The sequence below is a fragment of the Schistocerca nitens genome, chromosome 11, assembly GCF_023898315.1.
Source record: "Schistocerca nitens isolate TAMUIC-IGC-003100 chromosome 11, iqSchNite1.1, whole genome shotgun sequence".
In the NCBI taxonomy this organism is placed as follows: domain Eukaryota; kingdom Metazoa; phylum Arthropoda; class Insecta; order Orthoptera; family Acrididae; genus Schistocerca; species Schistocerca nitens.
This window is the reverse complement of record NC_064624.1, coordinates 211,706,202-211,727,693: the sequence shown is the minus strand read 5'-3', so window position 1 is coordinate 211,727,693 and position 21,492 is coordinate 211,706,202. Positions and strand designations below refer to the sequence as shown.

The 21,492-nt window shown below is 40.7% G+C and overlaps 1 protein-coding gene across 1 annotated transcript in view; it reads left to right on the top strand.

Moving 5' to 3' along the window:
• The first annotated feature begins 1,567 nt into the window (after positions 1–1,567).
• The window catches only part of LOC126212794 (abnormal cell migration protein 10-like), a 563,013-nt gene continuing 543,088 nt past the window's right edge, over positions 1,568–21,492 (top strand). The window contains exon 1 of the mRNA XM_049940196.1: positions 1,568–1,827. The gene's annotated coding sequence lies outside the window, so the exon portion shown is untranslated. The remainder of the gene's footprint in view (positions 1,828–21,492) is intronic.

Genomic DNA, 21,492 nt, shown 5'->3' with positions numbered 1-21,492 from the left:
GCTGTGCCGTGCGTGTGATCATTGCTTGTACAGCCCTCTCGCAGTGTCCGGAGCAAGTATGGTGGGTCTGACACACCGGTGTCAATGTGTTCTTTTTTCCATTTCCAGGAGTGTATAAAAGAACTCCAACTTACAGTATATGACCTAAAAAACAAGACAGAGAAAACCAGAATAGTGCAAGACCCGCAAACCAGGCTACAAATGAAAATCAATAAAAGGTGTACAGGAAGAGTGGTCTCAGATGAAGAAAGAAAGAAACTATCGGAAAGAATGAAGAAATATTGGGCAGACAGAAGGAATAGACTCTAATAATTATATTACCTAAATATCATATTAAGTTATTGTTCAGCCAAATTGTATCCCTGTGTAACAACTTGTTTACAACTTTGTATTTTTGACTAGAGTGGTCCAATGAAGGCCATAAAATAAATAAATAATAATAATAATGAGAGAAAAATTAAAATGGTACTTGAAAAATCGCTTTAAATATTATTTCAAAAATCTGTTTCTATAATACATACAATTTCATATGTAAGATAAATTTCAATGAAATACAGTATACAAAATGGAGATGTAGTCACATAAACCACAAAATATTTTGCTAAAAGTGAGACAAAAACTTCTGAAACCATATGGAAATGACATATAACATAAATGGTGTAATCAAAATTGTAATTTAATGTAGAGTAAGTGTAGATTTTTGATGCAGTTAATTCGATTTATGGCAGCTATTAAAATATGTACAATTTTCTGTGATAAAAATTTGACTTGATTCCTACATCTATACTCTGCAAACCACAATGAGATGCGTGGCAGAGGGTACGTCCCATTGTACCAGTTATTAGTGTTTCTTTGTTCCATTCACGTACGGAGCGCGGTAAGAATGATTGTTTTAATGCCTTTGTGCGTGCAGTAATTATTGTAATTTTATTCTCACGGTAGCTACGTGAGCTATACGTAGGGGAATAGTATGTTCCTAATCATACAATGCTCTCTTGTCTACGGATCCAATAAAGATTGCGTTAAATTTCGAATAACTACACTTACTTTTCTGTACGTTACATCTGCTTCAATTTATCACCTTTATTTGGCTATAAAATGTACGCCCACAGCCTGTTTCATTATTTAAAGTACAATCGCGAAACTTTTTCACCTTTCGCGACAAAATGGAGATCATAATCTGAAGCAAATGTAATCAAAATAGAATTTTATGTAGCCCTTGGGAGTGGGGGCGTTACATTAAAAGCGGAAAATAAAGTAGTTTCACTAAGGTCGGTGTATTACTTGTAAACATATTCCTAACCTACAAGGTAACAGTCGGGACTGTTTGACTACATGTCTTTCAAAAATGTATGTAACATGTTATTTGTTAAGGAATGGAGGGATAAATGTTGATTTTTTCGGCCTATTTAGATGTAATACAACAATACAGCAATTTAGATTAACAGTTACGAGTAATATGACAGCTGTCAAACAAATGCAACCAAACTTTACTTATTCATTTGTCTCTGGCCGAAGCGGCGCTGCCGGCGCTCGCACGGTGTGGCATCTCTTGCTGTCCAAAGTGCGTAGAACTACGGAGACGGCGAGTGTTCTCAGAAGGCACGGATTGCGTGGGCGCCATAGCAGTGGCAGACAGCTTATTAGTTTGGAGAAGAGTGTGTGCGCCGCAGGGCGATGTGAAGTGCGCCAGATCAGATCGTGTCGCGAGTGAGTGAGTGAGTGCCGGCGGTTTGTTCGCGATCCTCGCCCGAAACTCGGAAGTCAGCGGGCGGCTGCTTGTCGACCAGTCACGCCCACGTCTTTGCCTTTCATCTTTTTACCCTGGTGAGTACTCTGCGGCCTGGCCGAGCTGCCCCTCTGGCTGTCAATGACTGTGCTGGCCCCGATTTCGTCTTGGCAGTAACAGATTTTCGTGCTCGTGATGTAATACGCCGGGTAGTCGTGGTGGCTTCTTCTCAGGGAATGCGGGATGATTCAGCCAGCTATGCGGGCTAGTCACACGGGGGACAAAGTGCAAGGCACGGCAGAGCAGCCATAAGCTGCAGTATCGATGTGCTCGCGAAACTGCATTGCGTTCTTCCTCAATTTTTTCCTGTCTCTCCCCACCCATCGTTTGCTAGCACAGCCAATGCCGTGTGTGTGTGTGTGTGTGTGTGTGTGTGTGTGTGTGAGACCTAATCTTCTAAACTACCTCAGCAAACCGGTGCCGTGTGCGCGACTTTAATATTTTTAATGCGCACCATTACAACACCGGGCGTGATTAACGTGAATTAAATGCTTGCTTCGCGTGGGTGACCTGTTTCTGACTAATGCGTAGGCGTCTCAATGGATGTGGGAGACACGCAAACTGTAGTGTGAATGAATGGATATCGGAGTAGTGAGCAGCGACGAAAACCGGCTGATTGTTCTCGCAGAAAAAAATTACGTAAAAGCTGTATTATAAATCTAGACTTGCTGCTCTCCAGCGGTTCAGTCGGTGAGTACCTGGTTATCGTTACGCAGGTTAATACATCCCTAGCCTATTTTTTGAGGATCAGCCTCGCGACTTCCCTCTTTTAGATTCTGTCGAAATTGGCCACAAAGTTAAAATAAATTTGCAAAATGATTAAACACAGCGTTATAAACGCAAGCAATTATTGCGTGTCTTCGTCCACTGTTGTTTCTACGTTTTGTAGCAGGCTCTCTCGTGTCAGGAATTGCGCCGTGGTGGGACTACGTATGAAGCCCTAACAAGCTCGTAATGTATCGCTTCCCTGTTATTTCTTTTATGATTTACGTCACGCGCTTGGCTTCTTTTATGGCCGTGCGAGGCTGTCCGTGCGTAGCAGCGGCGAAGGCAGGCAGCAAATGAATAGGAATGGCCCGTTCAGCGATACGCCGCCCCTGCCTTCTTTGGAAATGTGGCTGGCGGCGATTTTATTCAATCGATAAGGCTGGCAGGCTGTGCGCCCTCACGGTCATTACCAGCGGCCGAGCCCTTGCCCTTTTGCCAGCTCTGGAATTTTCTGCGCACGGTTCGGGTAATGGGGTGGCTTCAGCTTGCAGGCCGACGGCGCATAACGTAATATAATATGGCGAAGCAATCAATTCTGGAGTGACCCAGACAGAGGATGTGCGCAGACGAAATCTATAACGTCATATATCTTCCGTCTGACACAAGAAGCAGAATTATACTTTTTATGGATGGCACCAGTACTGTAATCAACTCAACCATACATAGCATACAGCAACAGAATAAGTAGTAAACAATCTTCTTGGAAGTATCATTGACAGTTTTTCTGCGAATGGCCCCGCCATGAATTTCAGAAAGGCACAAGATTTTTTTTTTATTATTTGTTGTTTCGCCCGTAGACCATTCTGTACGAAAGTGTCGGTCATGTCAACCACATTACAGGTATAAACACAAAGTACGAGAGAATTAAGCGAGGATAGTGCGGGAAGTCAGCCCATCGCCTAATCAAAGGGATCATCTCAACATTCACCTTGGCAGCCTGGGAAAACCCAAGTCAGGATGGCCCCATGGGGAATAAATCCAGCTCCTACCGAACAGGAGTCCTGTGCGTTATGACTAGAATAGCCAACTCGCCCAGCATGTGATTGGAAGGGAAAGTACAGACACTGACTGGAACATGCACAAGAAGTAATTCAGCGATGTAATTAGAATATGAAACTTTGATTTAAAACACTTCTGAAAAATAAAAACAGGTGAACACATTACGGAACGCTGCTGAAAAGTGTAATACATGAAAAACCTGGCACCAAAATGTCCAACACCATCTAGCACTTTCTCTGAGGAGATGAAACTGCTTTGCGTCTGAAACAGAGGAAGTAGAAAACAAACAGTAGAAACACTCGTTTGCAAAGACACACACAGCATAAACGGTACATCAGCTGACACAGGCAAAAGAACTCAACAATAAGTGAGGGCACAGGGTAATATTTCACTTACATTCTATAAACACTACTCAACAAGAAATGATTTTAACTCTGCTCTAAAAGCCCTTTCCTTTCCAACGTCTTAATGTAAGTTGGCAGTGCATTGCAAAGAACGACACCATGGTGTTATTCTTTCGTTTTCTATATGGAGTGACCAAGAGCTGCGAGTATTAAAACTGTGGTAATCGTGGTTGGTTTGAAGGTCACGAAGTCTAGCAGTTATCAACACACATTTATATATGTAAAAGGATGATTCAGTAAGGAAACACTACTCTTTTAAATAGAGGCTTGCAGTGAGCTTTAGTAGACCTGTATGACAATATTCGAAGACCCCTTTTCTTTAGTGTAAAAATTTCACAACAGAAAACTGTTTCGTAAGTTACGTGGCACTGGAAGCAAGCTACATAAGCCACTGTCGCACCCTCTGAGGAGCAAGAGTAAAACATACAGAAAGATCACCGTAGATTTCAAAAAGTTTTGATCATCATACCCTTTCTAATTTATCTCTGCCTAGTACCAGTTGGAGATCTTGGTTTTGATTCATCTTTCCAAATAGAATATAATTTGTTTCCTTCACATTAAGGGTCAACCTGTTGGCATTGGGACTTCAAAGGCTTAATCAGTTGTCATAGACACTGATTCCTTAAAATCAGTCGATATTAAGCTCTCGTATGCAGAGAGCATGATCTTAGATGCAGCTTGTGTTCGTCATATATATAACTGAGGAACAGAAGGGGCAAACAGACTACCCTATGGTACACCTACTTCTGATTTTTTGATTAGAATGAGTTGATGTGAGTTCCACAAGCTGCGAGCTGTTAGGTAACTATAATTGATTTGAAACCACTTGTTTTCAACCTCTTTTATGCCTGTAGCTTCCAGCTTATCTAAAATAATTTCATGACTAACAGTATCGAAAACTTTAGAAAGATTTAAATTATCTCCTTCAACATAACTGTTTTTTTCCAACAGTTTCATTTTTATAATCCTCCATCACTGTTTCTGTACATCTACCTATGCATAAGCCATGTTGCTTATTGTTCAGAAGACAGTGGTCGTGTAAGCACTAGCAATTTGTTATTAATCCCTCAGTTATTTTAGAGAATAATGAGAGGAGTGAAATATGTCTATAATTTTCAACTTTATGCCTGTTACTACTCTTCAATAAAGATATCATTTTCGAGATTTTTAGTCTTTGGAGGAACACTCAATCAGTGAATGATAAATTAACAATCTGAGCCAACATATTGTTCTGAATGTGTAGCGGTACTACGCCAATGATGAGTGTAACACATGCTTAGGATGTAATAAGTGGGATGGAAACTTAAAAATTTCCACGTGTTCATACTGTTGAGAATTTAAACTGGATAATAGCACATTTCGAAATTCCAAAAACAACTTTATACTTAGGATTACCACACATCTTTTGGAGGGGCAAATCAGTGAGTTGACATCCTTAGCATATTTCCATTCAGTAATCCCATATGGAATAATTTTCTGGCGTGCCTCATCTTTAAGAAAGATCTTGATTGTTCTAAAACGTACTATAGGAATAATATATGGTTCTAACCCATGGGATTATAGACATCCGTAGATATTAATACGGTTTCCGACACAGTTTCTTATATTCTTTTTTATTAGTGACTAGTTTGGAACATTTTCTTTCATTCTCAAACCATTATCTACATCTGAAGGTAAAGTTTTATTAGCACAACATGAAATACAAAATTTTCAAACATTTTGTATGCACAGATTACAATACCGCAATAAATGTTTTATGGCATACCTGCAGTTCCAAATTTTCGCCGTAATAGTTTGTTTCTACATGAGATAAATCCAAAAATCGTATTTAATCGTCTTAGATTGTCTTCGCACGTTCAAAATTCGACAGGCATCTGTAGTTGTTTATACAAAAAAATTTGACAAGAGATTCGGTTGTTTAGTGTGTTGACATGTCCTCTTTCCACAGATCATAATGTTACAACCAAGGAGATAGAACACCATAGAGTTAACACCACGATTAGAGTGAATCATATTGAACAAAACTCCCATGTTTTTGGAAGACAAGACAAAGGTGCGGAAGGAATTTACGAAATCTAGCACAATATAATTAATTCACATAACGGTACACACGTGAAAGTTTGTGCTGGTGTATAACACAAAGTTGGAAAAATCACTAACTGATAATATTTTTAAAAAGTACTTACGTGAAATGAGATACATTAGTAATCTTACTGCTTTTGTGTGTGCAGTTACACACCGGGCAAACTTAAGGCATGATTTCGAAAAGAAATTCGGCAACTGCATATTTTCAAAGTTGGCACACGTACTGTCTCGCTTTTAAAACATTGTTTCCGTATTAGGTAACTTGCTTGTTATGTCAGTATACTGTTTCAGGCCTTTGGTTGTAGTTATGTCATGTTCCGTAGAAAATTTTCCCGATTATTTTATCGATATGATGTGGAATAAGTCAGATTACAAGATATATATACACACATATGAATAGTGCTAATATTAATATTACTGAAATTTTTAGTTCTACACATGCAACTACATTTAGAGGTACAAGTTTTTTTTACCATTTCTGAAACAAAAACTCGTCCATGGAGTAGAAGGAGTCATCCAAAAGAAATGGTTTTGAGCTAGATTTAAAACTTTATCTGCTACCTGCCAGACACTTTGTTGTCGGGCAAATGATCAAAGATTTTTGTTGCCGAATAATGTACTCCTTTTTGAGCAGCTGACAGCTTCAATGAGGGATAGGAAAGGTCATTTTTTCCCCGCTAGTGTTGTACGTACGAACATCACTGTTCTTCGCGAATTGAGATGGATTATTTGTAACGAATTTCATTAGCGAATATATGTACTCTGATGGTGTAGTTAAAATACCTAACTGCTTGAAAATGTGCCTGCATGACGTCCTTGGGTGAACACCGCTAATTATTCTCACTGCTCTTTTGTGCAATCAATACTTTATGTGTAAGTGGTGAGTTACCCCAGAAAAGTATTCCATAAGACATTATTGAGTGGAAATATGCAAAGTACTTTAGGAGGCTGATCTGTTTACTACCAAGACTAGCGATTATACAAAGAACGAAAGAAGCCGAACTTAGTTGTTTGAGTGGCTCAGTAATATGCTTCTTCCAGTTCAAGTTATCATCAATTTGAACACCCAAAAATTTGGAGAAATCTACCCTGTTAACTGAGCTCTGTTCATATGCTATATCAATTGCAAGTATGACTCTGTTCGGTGTACAAAACTGGATATAGTAAGGTGGTTTTTTTAAATTGAGGGAGTCCATTTTCTGAGAACCACTTAATAATTCTTTGAAAGACATCCTTAGCAATATCTTAAGCTGTTTTTTTTTTTTTTCTAGAATGGGATTTATTATAACACTCGTGTCATCTGCAAAAAGTACTAGTCCCGCTTGCTGAACGTTAAGTGGGAGGTCATTCACATGAATAAGGAACAGCAGAGGACCTAAAATTGAACCCTGTGGGACTCCCTTTGTGATAACTCTCCATTCACTAGAATTTACCACCCTCCCAACATTATTTGTGCTATTCAGCACAACTTTTGCTTTTTGTTCATTAAGTATGATTCAAACCAGCTGTGTGTATAGCCTTCAATTCCATAAAACCTGAGTTTTTCTAAGAGTGTGACACGATCCACACAGTCAAATGCCTTGGAGAGGTCACAAAATATACCAACTGGCGATAATTGGTTATTTAGGGCTTTGTACTATTTGATGGGTAAATGTGTAGATAGCATTCTCAGTCGAGTAACGCTTCCGGAATCCGAACTGTGACATGCTGAGTAAATTATTTTCACTTAAATGTGAGACTACTCTTGAATACATAACTTTTTCGAATATTTTAGAAAATGAAGTCAGCAATGAGATTGGTCTATAATTATTTAAGTCACTCTTGTCCCCTTTCGTGTGAAGAGGTTTGACAATTTGTGTATTTCAATCTGTCTGGAAAAATTCCCTGTCAGCGAAGCATTACATATATTGCTAAGGACTCCACTCATTAAATTAGAACAACACTTCAAAATTTTGTTAGAGACTCCATCAATACCACATGAGCTCTGGTTTTTCAGTATATTTATAACTCCCTTAATTTCAGTGGGGGGTGTTGGTGCTATTCCTAAAGTCCTGGGAACGACATTTTTAACATTTTTTTTGCTTCAACTGAACCCTTTAACACAATTTTTGCTGCTACATTCAGTAGGTGATTGTTAAAAATACTTGCAGCTTGTGAATTGTCACTCACAACATTACCATGTAGCTTTATTGCTATAGTATGCTGTGTACTGTCAGGCTGCCCCGTCTCCTGTTTGACAATATTCCATATAGTTTTTATCTTATTATCCGCATTATTATTCCTTAAAATATTACAGTATCTTTTGTAGTAAGCAAGTAACGTCAGATCCTGGCATATTCTGGCCTGTCTGTATATTTCGCTCTTCCTCTTACACGGTATCTTAATTCCCTTAGTAATCCATGGCTTGCTTGACTTTGTAATGGCTTTTTTTGATAACGTTTCAGGAACGCAACTCTCAAATATTGAGATAAATTTATGATGGAATAAATTGAATTTGGCATCAGCATCATTTTCTTTGTATACCTTTTCCAGGCTGCACTTAAAGCTCTGTATCCTGTTCGTATTACTAAGCCTCGCTGCCTTGTATGAACGTGCCTGAATCCTGTAAGGTGCTAATGTGTTATTTCCATTAGCTGTGCATCATGATCAGATAGCCCATTGACGACTGCGTACACATTAATTGTTTCTGCCTGAGCACTGTATCAAAATGTTATCGGTAAGTGATCTATTATCCTGCTGCACACGAGGTAGAAAATTTCCAACAGACACTAGATTGAAACAACCAAACAAAGATTCTAGCTCATTTTTCCTATCGGTATCTTTTAAGAAATCTTCATTAAATCACCACAAACCATTAACTGCTTCTTTTTGTCCGACAGGTAGCTTAATAATGCCTCAAGATTTTTCACGAATAGCTGAAAGTTACCTTGAGGGGCTCTGTAGATTGTTACTATAGAAGTACATTGCAGTAGCAATTCACGAGGACATGCCTCAAGGATCTGATCTACACAAAAACTATTTGTTTCAATATTTTTGACTTTGTGTCCAGTTTTTATATAAGTAGCAACTCCTTTTTCCACGTTGACTCTACACGAATAAGATGCTAATCTGTAATCCCTTAAATTTAACTTCTCCATCCATGCGGTTACATGGTGTTCAGAGAGACACAAAACATCTATGCCTTCAGAATTCACCCCATTTTCTAGGCATACAGGAAGCTCATCTATCTTGTTTTTCAGTCCTCTAATATTCTGATGAAACACCCAAATTTTTTTTCTTTGGATACTGCTACAGACATTATGGCACTGTTCTGTTTAATCTCTTTCAATACTCTGTCTGCAGCCTGACTCTAACCTAAAAAATGTGTCCCTCTGACTCAGTAATCACAGGTATTTTCTTTTGTGTGCATGTGGCCCCCCTTACATTTTCTGCAAGATGATCAACTAATCTATCCTTCGCCCTCCTAAGGCGCATTCAAGATTTATCACAAACACGTCACCCTAGGGACGGTCTGTCATAATAAAATGTTAGTTACGGGCACAGCAACTGTAAAAGCCCTTCTAAGACAAATGATGACGCTTTTCGAAACTAGGCAATCGCTGCAGTCAGCCTGACACGTGCTTCTCTCTGGGACTTTCTTATTCACGTAACAGAATTACATTACGCAACGTTCGATGTTACCTGCATATAAAAGGGTGCGCTATCGGGAATGAGTGCTTCGATTTCGTGACTTTCTCGGATTAAAAAACGGAGAGACGACGCTGTTGCGAGTAAAATAGCCAGCTGTGACATTTATATTCTTTCTTCTAACAAATATTTGACTTTTTTCCAGAATGTTTCGTGATTTCAAAGCGTGTGATTAGACAGGAATCTAATTTAATTACTGCGAGTGAAGTGAGCAGCAATGACATACAAAGGAGTCTAGGAAGGTTTTGCAACACGGCTTCATTTATTTAATTTTTTCGAAGTAATTTCCGCCGCTTTGAATACACCACTCCATCCTCCGGTACCAATCCTTACACCAGTTCTCCCAAGTTAACTGTTGTTGTCCCAAGCACCCAGCAGGTCCTCCTCACTTGAAAACTGCACTGCTTCCAGCTTCATTTTCACGTACGAAAACAGTGGAGAGTCACAAAGTGCATGGTCTATCGCTATCCGAAATTTGAGCCACTTCGCTTGTAGCACGCCAGGTGGAATAGTTTTGTCATGGCTGCCTCGCAGTATTTTAAAGGAATACGTGGACAGGGTGGTATAGACTGCGCCTAACGTCACTACATTGAAACCTACTTCTCGACCAAACACTAGCAGCAGCATGCAGAGGGACTGAGAATATGTTATCTGCCTGCTAGCATCCATTTGCAGATGGCTTCAAAGAAGAACGCAACAAAAAAAGTCGAGGCGATCTTGTTCTTCCACGGACAATGTTTGTTCCAAAGCTGTGGTATTTTAATAACTTACATTACAGGAACATGTAGACGAGAATAGGTTTTGACACATTGCGCCTCCATTTGCAATTTTGTAACATTCTTTAAAAACTTTTCTCTGTAATACCCCATTGAATGAATGCCTCAACTAGGAATGCTTACAAAACTGGAGTTATTGTGTAGCGTGTTCTAAGTGCGAATGGTGCGCTTACTCTTTGTTATTGTTAGCAAAAACTTTTATACGAACTGATTGCGCAATGCAACTCGCAATACCATTAAAGAAATACAATCACTGCAAAATACGCTCAGCCCCCTTACGCACTGAATCCTCTGGCCCTGTTCAAAACTGGAAACTTTGGTCCCTGCGCACATTAAAAAAAAAAAAAGTTTTACCTCGACAGCAGCAACAGTGGATCGCTATATATTCTGGTCTCTCGTGAAGAAGAATAAAATAAGAGGGTAAGTCAATTTTTATCCGCAATTTAGCTATTTTTGTTTATTTTGGTAGTACTGTCATTTTACGTCGATGACCCATGCTTTGTTTATTTGTTGTTATATGTTTGCAATTTTCACGCTGCTAGGTTAGTTTCGTTATCGCTGTCGTGGCTGCTACGCTGTCTATTCGCACCAAAGAAGAGCGACGTTCAGTGATCAGTTTCTTGTGGTCGGAAGGCGTATCGAGGGCCGAAATTCAACGAAGACATTAGGTACAGCACGGGAACAGTGTTTTGCACAACGGAGTGTGTACGAATGGATTGCAAAATTCCGAAATGGTCGCACAAGTGTTACGAACGGTGAAGGAGCCGGACGACCGGTTACCGCCACAAATGAAGAAACCATTCACATGAAATGATTCTCTTAGACGATTAACTGTGGACCGAGTGGCACACGGTCTGCACATTAGTCACGGTTCTGCCTACGAAATCATCCAGACTGACTTCGGTTTCATAAAGTTTGTGCAAGATGGGTCCCAAAACAACTCACACAGTTGCATAAACAAACGCGCTCGGACATCTCCAAAAAACGTTTGGATCGCTTCTTAGACGGCATCATTACGGGTGACGGAACATGGATCCACCATTACGAGCCGGGGACAGTAAACGGTATGCAGTAGAAACATCCAAATTCGCTGTGCAAGTAGTAGTTCAAGACCCAACCGTCCGTAGGAAAAGTGATGCTCACGGTTTTTTGGAACGTACGAGGTCCAGTACTGGAACATGGGGAAAGGGGCACAACGATAAACTGTGTACGCTGAAGTGAGATGCTTACTGCCAGGCTAAAGCCTGCAGTTCGAAGCAAACGCCGAGGATTGCCGTCAGAAGGTGTTGTGTTGTTGCACGACAATGCCCACCCTGCTGAAACGCTCCATAAATTCAACTTTGAAGTACTGGATCGTCCTCCGTATAGTCCCGATCTTGCCCCTTTTATCTCTTGTTTGGTCCACACTAACAAGCATTAAGGGGCCGTCGATGTGCCACGGACGAAGCAGTGAAAGAAGTTGGCAGCTCAGCCGAGAACCATCTTTTATGAGGCCACCAGGAGGCTTCTGCAACGATGGACCAAGTGCGTTGAAACGAACGGAGACTATGTCGAAAAATGATGTTCTTGTATCTTTCCTATTTGATTACAATAAAATTTTATAACTACTTTGCGGATAATTGACTTACCCTCGTATTTAACATTTTTACCTCGCTTGCGAGAAGACTTCTGCCTCCACATCTACGTTTCCAATAATACATGCACTCTCAATTCCTACATTATAATCTAACACTTGGTGGCTTTACAGAGCACGCCACAAAAACTGCCTACTTCATCCTCCTTCTCTCACAGATAGCGCATTCTTATTGCAACACTACAATCTCAGACCAGAAGCAGTATCTTTGGCTCGGCAATCGTGCAAAGTCAGCGATCCCCTTTATAGACCCGTCAGAGACATAACATCGTTTATAATACAATAGTTTCATTTTAGTGTACGTTAGTACCATTACAACATTCGAGCGCCACATGTAAATGTACCCCAGTATACTCCTTTCCATTTTAGTGCGAGGTAATTGAAATACCTTATTAAAAGGTTAACAAACAGTCAATTTGGAGAAAATTAGTGTAATCTTCATGTTCTGAGTGTAAAATTTCCTTCAGCAGATTTTGATGAGTACATGTATGTGGGCCGTAAGCGCGTTCGTCTTATATTGTGTACAGACAGTGCTGAAGTAAATGGAGAAATGCTTTGTCTGCACAGATAGCGACAGGATGACAGCTGCTCGAAAAGTAAGGATAAATTTGACAAACCTGGCAGGTACGCGTACGCGCTTGTTTGACAAACTCGTGGACAGCAAAACAGTGAAGTTGAGAAAAAAGTTGGACCTGGTTTCAAATCTGAACACGGGAGAGAGGGCGCCGTGGGCAGCAGGAAAGGTCAGCATTCGGGAATGTCACAGGAACTCTCATTCGAACGTGGGCTCTAAAATGGATTCCTTAACAGTTATGAACATGATATTCGCTATGGTGAAGCATCTCTCTTCTCCCGTAGCTTTTATGGTATGCGTTTCAGAGGCTATGTTTAGCAGACTTGTTTTGTCTCTGCCATATTCCTGAACACTGACCATTCATCCTGGGTGTCCAGCCAAGGGCTCCCTTATTTCAAAACTGAATATCTGGAGAGCTGAGATCGAAGGACGAGTGCAAAAAGAGGCACCGTGGCGTTCGCTGTGTTATTCACTGGTTTGGTCTTTAACTAATTTGTAAATGGAAATGATAATCTTATTTCATTACAGTGAGTAATTACTAAATAATTTTTTCTCCCGGCTAAAGATTTGGTCAAGTTGCTAAAGAACTCAAAGTTAACGTTGTGTTAAAGTGTTGTCTGTAAGTTGTGTAAGTGTCACAAATCACAGTTCATACAACAGATTCTATAAAACTATTGTTTATGATGGAAACACTTATCTTCAGCAAAATTGTCATTAAAACCACCGAACATCAGCCGCGCACAACACTGACGTATGTTACCTGAAACAATATTCTTCGCAGCTCGTGTGTCATTAATTTCGGCTCCATATATCAGCAAGAAAAGTCTGTTATATGGATCGTGCTATGAGCACTGTTTTTAAAGAACCAATCTGATTGGAATTATTTTCATTAAAATGAGTACGGAACCACCGGTGCACATTTGTTTTTACACATTTTTATTACCTTCGGCATTTATGTCTGCAGAGTTGCGTAATTTGAATTTGCCGCTGAGATAAATGTTAAGATGGCGGCAGACAATTGATAGACTTTCTATTGTTACAGCAAATTTCATTTTAAAAGGATGTTGTTGTTGTTGTTGTTGTCTTCAGTCCTGAGACTGGTTTGATGCAGCTCTCCATGCTACTCTATCCTGTGCAAGCTTTTTCATCTCCCAGTACCTACTGCAACCTACATCCTTCTGAATCTGCTTAGTGTATTGATCTCTTGGTCTCCCTCTACGATTTTTACCCTCCACGCTGCCCTCCAATACTAAATTGGTGATCCCTTGATGCCTCAGACCATGTCCTACCAACCGATCCCTTCTTCTGGTCAAGTTGTGCCACAAACTTCTCTTCTCCCCAATCCTATTCAATACTTCCTCATTAGTTATGTGATCTACCCATATAATCTTCAGCATTCTTCTGTAGCACCACATCTCGAAAGCTTCTACTCTCTTCTTGTCCAAACTATTTATCGTCCATGTTTCACTTCCATACATGGCTACACTCCATACGAATACTTTCAGAAACGACTTACTGACAGTTCAGTCTATACTCGATGTTAACAAATTTCTCTTCAGAAACGCCTTCCTTGCCATTGCCAACCTACATTTTATATCCTCTCTACTTCGACCATCACTCCGTTACTACTGTAAGTGCCTCATTTCCTAATCGAATTCCCTCAGCATCACCCCAGTTAATTCGACTACATTCCATTATTCTTGTTTTGCTTTTGTTGATGTTCATCTTATATCCTCCTTTCAAGACACTGTCCATTCCATTCAACTGCTCTTCCAAGTCCTTTGCTGTCTCTGACAGAATTACAATGTCATCGGCGAACCTCAAAGTTTTTATTTCTTCTCCATGAATTTTAATACCTACTCCGAATTTTTCTTTTGTTTCCTTTACTGCTTGCTCAATATTCCGATTGAATAACATCGGGGAGAGGCTACAACCCTGTCTCACTCCTTTCCCAACCACTGCTTCCCTTTCATGCCCCTCGCCTCTTAAAACTGCCATCTGGTTTCTGTACAAATTCTAAATAGCCTTTCGCTCCCTGTATTTTACCCCTGCCACCTTCAGAATTTGAAAGAGAGTATTCCAGTCAACATTGTCAAAAGCTTTCGCTAAGTCTAGAAATGTTAGAAACGTAGGTTTGCCTTTCCTTAATCTAGCTTGTAAGATGAGTCGTAGGGTCAGTATTGCCTCACGTGCTCCAACATTTCTACGGAATCCGAACTGATCTTCCCCGAGGTCGGCTTCTACTAGTTTTTCCATTCGTCTGTAAAGAATTCGCGTTAGTATTTTGCAGCCGTGACTTATTAAACTGATAGTTCGGTAATTTTCACGTCTGTCGACACCTGCTTTCTTTGGGATTGGAATTGTTATATTCTTCTTGAAGTCTGAGGGCATTTCGCCTGTCTCATACATCTTGCTCACCAGATAGTAGTTTTGTTAGGACTGGCTCTCCCAAGGCCGTCAGTAGTTCCAATGGAATATTGTCTACTCCGGGGGCCTTGTTTCGATTCAGGTCTTTCAGTGCTCTGTCAAACTCTTCACGCAGTATCCTATCTCCCATTTCATCTTCATCTACATCCTCTTCCATTTCCATAATATTGTCCTCAAGTACATCGCCCTGTTACCCAAGGATTTCTATTAGACCTCGTCTTTTTACCTACTTGATCGTCTGCTGCCTTCACTACTTCATCCCTCAGAGCTACCCATTCTTCTTATACTGTATTTCTTTCCCCCATTCCTGTCAATTGCTCCCTTATGCTCTCCCTGAATCTCTGTACAACCTCTGGTTCTTTTAGTTTATCCAGGTCCCATCTCCTTAAATTCCCACCTTTTTGCAGTTTCTTCAGTTTTAATCTACAGGTCATAACCAATAGATTGTGGTCAGAGTCCACATCTTCCCCTGGAAATGTCTTACAATTTAAAACCTGGTTCCTAAATGTCTGTCTTACCATTATATAATCTATCTGATACCTTTTAGTATCTCCAGGGTTCTTCCATGTATACAACCTTCTTTTATGATACTTAAACCAAGTGTTAGTTATGATTATATTGTGCTCTGTGCAAAATTCTACCAGGCGGCTTCCTCGTTCATTTCTTAGCCCCAATCCATATTCACCTACTATGTTTCCTTCTCTCCCTTTTCCTACACTCGAATTCCAGTCAGCCATGACTATTAAATTTTCGTCTCCCTTCACAATCTGAATAATTTCTTTTATTTCATCATACATTTCTTCAATTTCTTCGTCACCTGAAGAGCTAGTTGGCATATAAACTTGTACTACTGTAGTAGGTGTGGGCTTCGTATCTATCTTGGCCACAATAATGCGTTCACTATGCTGTTTGTAGTAGCTTACCCGCATTCCTATTTTCCTATTCATTATTAAACCTACTCCTGCATTACCCCTATTTGATTTTGTGTTTATAACCCTGTAGTCACCTGACCAGAAGTCTTGTTCCTCCTGCCACCGAACTTCACTAATTCCCACTATATCTAACTTCAACCTATCCATTTCCCTTTTTAAATTTTCTAACCTACCTGCCCGATTAAGGGATCTGACATTCCACGCTCCGATCCGTAGAATGCCAGTTTTCTTTCTCCTGATAACGGCATCCTCTTGAGTAGTCCCCGCCCGGAGATCCGAATGGGGGAGTATTTTACCTCCGGAATATTTTTCCCGAGAGGACGCCATCATCATGTAATCATACAGTAAAGCTGCATGCCCTCGGGAAAAATTACGGCTGTAGTTTCCCCTTGCTTTCAGCCGTTCGCAGTACCAGCACAGCAAGGCCGTTTTGGTTATTGTTACAAGGCCAGATCAGTCAGTCATCCAGACTGTTGCCCTTGCAACTACTGAAAAGGCTGCTGCCCCTCTTCAGGAACCACATGTTTGTCTGGCCTCTCAACAGATACCCCTCCGTTGTGGTTGCACCTACGGTACGGCTATCTGTATCGCTGAGGCACGCAAGCCTCCCCACCAACATCAAGGTCCGTGGTTCATGGGGGGAAGTTTAAAAGGATAAGTATTTGAAATGCTTATTATAGTTTACCTTCATATTCTGCACTATTTAGACTAATTTTCATCGAGCAAACCTTTGATGCTTTCGTAAGAAACACAGATAAAAACGCAATATAAATCGCTATCATCAATGGCTGCGCTCCTTGCAGCGGAAAGAAATAATTAATACAAAAAATGGCTCTGAGGACTATGGGTCTTAGCTACTGAGGTCATCAGACCCCTAGAACTTAGAACTACTTAAACCTAACTAACCTAAGGACATCACACACACCCATGCCCGAGGCAGGATTCGAACCTGCGACCGTAGCGGACGCGCGGTTCCAGGCTGTAGCGCCTAGAACCGCCCGGCCACCCCGGCCGGCATAATTAATACAGATAATGCTTATTGAGAGAGGAATAATTATTCACTCATATGTATAATAATAATAATAATAATGAACTCTATTCTCAAGTAATAATTAACAAATAATTACCATTTCTTAAACAGAGCTCAGTTTGATATACGTACTGCGTCCGCAACCTACAAAAGCCAACCAACAAAAGATAAAGACAAAAGGAAGACAAACGCAGATCATAAAAGGAATTTACAATCATTGTTGTCTTTGTGTGATACACATCGATATGTCCAATTACATAATAAAATATTATATAACTAATTAATATTTATCGTTTTATTTCACTGTTTTTTCATATACTGTTTTTTCATATACTGTTAGATGCATAATTTCCTTTCGTCGCACTGTAGCTAAAATTATCTCGTGGATGTTACAGTAGGTTCATTGTGAGAGCCGTAGGAATTCTCGACAGAAGCTATGCAAAACTTGCGAAATACTTGGAGAAGCAGCTAACAGATGGCGCTGGAGACCGTGCAGCTCGTGCATAATCTAAGTCGCCCTCTCTGCAGGCAGTACGGAGGTGGCGCAAGCGAACAGTCAAATTTGCCCTGTAGAGGGTCAACACGCCACACAGATGGCCGATGCGGGCTCGCCCAGTGTGGTGGGATGGCTGACGAGGAGTGAGATCGGCGAATGTGCTGTGCTGTACTCAGCACAGTGAGCATGTCTGAAGTATTCACTTAGAAAGCGAAACAGTGTTTGGGTGCGGTGATAGAGATCCTCCGACGTCATCTGTGTGGCCACAAATTGTTCCAAAATTGCAACGCAGTCTTCACCGCTGACCGTTTCTCGCACGAATAACGCCCCTGCTGCTTACTACACCTCAACAGCGACTTTGCGAGAATACAGCAGTTTTGGCTCACGTAAATGAAGATGTTTATTCACGTGGAAGTGAGCATCGTCTACGAACAAGAAGTAGCCAATAATGTCAAACCCTTCACTGTCGGTCATTGTGGACATCTGGTTCGCAAAGTCGGCTGCTACAGGTGTGGTCTAGTGACTTTGGATTTCTAATTGACACGTGTGTAGGCGACGTCTTAGTAGGGTCTGCTACCTACAACGCTTGAAACCATTATCTTGGATTTTGCTGACTAATTCCAGAAACGGTGGCGCCATTTTCAGGAGTAACAGCAGTTCGCCTGAGGCCGACATTCCACATCTACATTCTCCTCTAGATCGTCAGCTACGCTGCCCTTCCGTTGGAATTTGGCGAATAGCTCACGGATCGTTAGCGAATTGGGGCTTTCCGGAACATTCCATCGCGCTTCAGAGCTGCGCCTCGTTGCGGTACGACTGTGTTCTCGCCTGCGCTATACCGGTACCAGCAAACACGTTGTTCAGTTAAATACAGGGGCGGTGGCAAGGGGGTATCATATTACACTGGATAAAATGACTTCAGAAATCAGCGAATATAATACTTCAACAGAATCAATTATAAAAAAAAATAATTATGTAGCAATATAGGTTGCAATGTATATGAAGCACATGTTATTAAAGGAATAATAGTGCCAAATAGCTTACTACCTAAACCAGTAAATATCATTTAACTTAAAATAGGCATCTTATTATTTATTAATACACATTTTTACACTAAACTCCAAAACAGTTATCAAAACTATTTTAAGCAACACCAAATTTTACCAATTTGTCGGTAGAGGACTTCCAACTCTCCAAGCCTTATTTCAGTCCCCCAGTCCCCCCCCCCCCTTGACTGACTTCTAGGATCACCCTGGTTGAATGCCCCGTTTCAGCCTCTTCTTTCTATGCTCTAACATCCATTCAGTTTCAGCGGTGGAACCGCAGAACACCAAAACTCCAGAAATGCCAGGGTACGGAAAGAGAGACCGACAGTGGCGCTCCGAGTGGCCTGGCAGTGAACTTCGACTTCGGGGAGACCATCTGCAGTGTTTCTTTGCGAAATACGAGCACTAGATGCTGATATTTCTCATTTATACTTTATGCAGCGATCTGGTAGTCTGGTGGTAAAACGTATTTATTTGCAAAGCCAAGTATTGCAATTTCGACCGTGTGGCTGTTGTTGTTGTGGTCTTCAGTCCTGAGACTGGTTTGATGCAGCTCTCCATGCTACTCTATCCCGTGCAAGCTTCTTCATCTCCCAGTACCTACTGCAACCTACATCCTTCTGAATCTGCTTAGTGTATTGGTCTCTTGGTCTCCCTCTACGATTTTTACCCTCCACGCTGCCCTCCAATGCTAAATTTGTAACCTCTTGATGCCTCAAAACATGTCCTACCAACCGATCCCTTCTTCTAGTCAAGTTGTGCCACAAACTTCTCTTCTCCCCAATCCCATTCAATACCTCCTCATTAGTTACGTGATCTACCCACCTTATCTTCAGCATTCTTCTGTAGCACCACATTTCGAAAGCTTCTATTCTCTTCTTGTCCAAACTAGTTATCGTCCATGTCTCACTTCCATACATGGCTACACTCCATACAAATACTTTCAGAAACGACTTCCTGACACCTAAATCTATACTCGATGTTAACAGATTTCTCTTCTTGAGAAACGCTTTCCTTGCCATTGCCAGTCTACATTTTATATCCTCTCTACTTCGACCATCATCGGTTATTTTACTCCCTAAATAGCAAAACACCTTTACTACTTTAACTGTCTCATTTCCTAATCTAATTCCCTCAGCATCACCCGACTTAATTTGACTACATTCCATTATCCTCGTTTTGCTTTTGTTGATGTTCATCTTATATCCTCCTTTCAAGACACTGTCCATTCCGTTCAACTGCTCTTCCAAGTCCTTTGCTGTCTCTGACAGAATTACAATGTCATCGGCGAACCTCAAAGTTTTTACTTCTTCTCCATGAATTTTAATACCTACTCCGAATTTTTCTTTTGTTTCCTTTACTGCTTGCTCAATATACAGATTGAATAACATCGGGGAGAGGCTACAACCCTGTCTCACTCCTTTCCCAACCACTGCTTCCCTTTCATGCCCCTCGACTCTTATAACTGCCATCTGGTTTCTGTACAAATTGTAAATAGCCTTTCGCTCCCTGTATTTTACCCCTGCCACCTTCAGAATTTGAAAGAGAGTATTCCAGTCAACATTGTCAAAAGCTTTCTCTAAGTCTACAAATGCTAGAAACGTAGGTTTGCCTTTTCTTAATCTTTCTTCCAAGATAAGTCGTAAGGTCAGTATTGCCTCACGTGTTCCAACATTTCTACGGAATCCAAACTGATCTTCCCCGAGGTCGGCTTCTACCAGTTTTTCCATTCGTCTGTAAAGAATTCGCGTTAGTATTTTGCAGCTGTGACTTATTAAACTGATAGTTCGGTAATTTTCACATCTGTCAACACCTGCTTTCTTTGGGATTGGAATTATTATATTCTTCTTGAAGTCTGAGGGTATTTCGCCTGTCTCATACATCGTGCTCACCAGATGGTAGAGTTTTGTCATGACTGGCTCTCCCGAGGCTATCAGTAGTTCTAGTGGAATGTTGTCTACTCCCGGGGCCTTGTTTCGACTCAGGTCTTTCAGTGCTCTGTCAAACTCTTCACGCAGTATCTTATCTCCCATTTCGTCTTCATCTACATCCTCTTCCCTTTCCATAATATTGTCCTCAAGTACATCTCCCTTGTATAAACCCTCTATATACTCCTTCCACCTTTCTGCCTTCCCTTCTTTGCTTAGAACTGGGTTTCCATCTGAGCTCTTGATATTCATACAAGTGGTTCTCTTCTCTCCAAAGGTCTCTTTAATTTTCCTGTAGGCAGTATCTATCTTACCCCTAGTGAGACAAGCCTCTACATCCTTACATTTGTCCTCTAGCCATCCCTGCTTAGCCATTTTGCACTTCCTGTCGATTTCATTTTTGAGACGTTTGTATTCCTTTTTGCCTGCTTCATTTACTGCATTTTTATATTTTCTCCTTTCATCAATTAAATTCAATATTTCTTCTGTTACCCAAGGATTTCTATTAGCCCTCGTCTTTTTACCTACTTGATCGTCTGCTGCCTTCACCACTTCATCCCTCAGAGCTACCCATTCTTCTTCTACTGTATTTCTTTCCCCCATTCCTGTCAATTGTTCCCTTATGCTCTCCCTGAAACTCTCTACAACCTCTGGTTCTTTCAGTTTATCCAGGTCCCATCTCCTTAAATTCCCACCTTTTTGCAGTTTCTTCAGTTTCAATCTGCAGTTCATAACCAATAGATTGTGGTCAGAATCCACATCTGCCCCAGGAAATGTCTTACAATTTAAAACCTGGTTCCTAAATCTCTGTCTTACCATTATATAATCTATCTGAAACCTGTCAGTATCTCTTGGCTTCTTCCATGTATACAGCCTACTTTCATGATTCTTGAACCAAGTGTTAGCTATGATTAAGTT